This window comes from Suncus etruscus, chromosome 15 (assembly GCF_024139225.1).
Source record: "Suncus etruscus isolate mSunEtr1 chromosome 15, mSunEtr1.pri.cur, whole genome shotgun sequence".
NCBI lineage: Eukaryota > Metazoa > Chordata > Mammalia > Eulipotyphla > Soricidae > Suncus > Suncus etruscus.
In genome coordinates, this window is record NC_064862.1 from 33,943,569 (window position 1) to 33,944,194 (window position 626).

General features: G+C 43.5%; 1 non-coding gene across 1 annotated transcript; it reads right to left on the reverse strand.

Moving 5' to 3' along the window:
- Nucleotides 1-238: 238 nt before the first annotated feature.
- LOC126031580 (U6 spliceosomal RNA) lies at nt 239-345 on the reverse strand. Its single transcript, XR_007503413.1, has one exon. It is a non-coding gene; the product is annotated as a U6 spliceosomal RNA (small nuclear RNA).
- Between the last annotated feature and the right edge of the window lie 281 nt (nt 346-626).

A 626-nucleotide genomic window follows, 5' to 3' on the forward strand; every position in this document is an offset into this window, starting at 1 on the left:
GGCTGAAGTCCAGGAAGGGTTTCAGGGGAATCTGAATCATTAGGATGTCTGTTTGTGTAAATTTTTACAAGTGAGGCCTTTTGAAAGGTGGTAAAGAAGGGCTTGTTTGATGCCTTCCTTGTCTGGTCAAAATTTTTTTGCCCAATATTAGGGATTGGGGATTCAAAAGAGCCGCAGTGTGGCAGGATGATAGTCAGCAGGTAGGGTGCTTGCCTTTTTTTTTTTTTTTTTTTTTTATAAAAATATGGAACGCTTCACGAATTTGCGTGTCATCCTTGCGCAGAGGCCATGCTAATCTTCTCTGTATCATTCCAATTTTAGTATTTGTGCTGCCAAAGCGAGCACGGTGCTTGCTTTTTATATAACCAACCTCAGCTTGATCATTAGCACCACATATGGTGTCCTGAGCTATTAGGAATAATCCATGAGGATAGAAACAGGAGTAAGCACTGAGCACTGCTAGGCATGTTTCCAAAGCAAATTAAAAAATTTTTGTAAGGGGCCAGAAAGATAGTACAGGGGTTAGGGCATTTGCCTTGCACTTCACTGACTCAAGTTTGATCCCCGGCACCCTGAGCACTGCCAGGGTCTGAATGCAGACCCAGGAGTAACCCCTGAGCACCTTG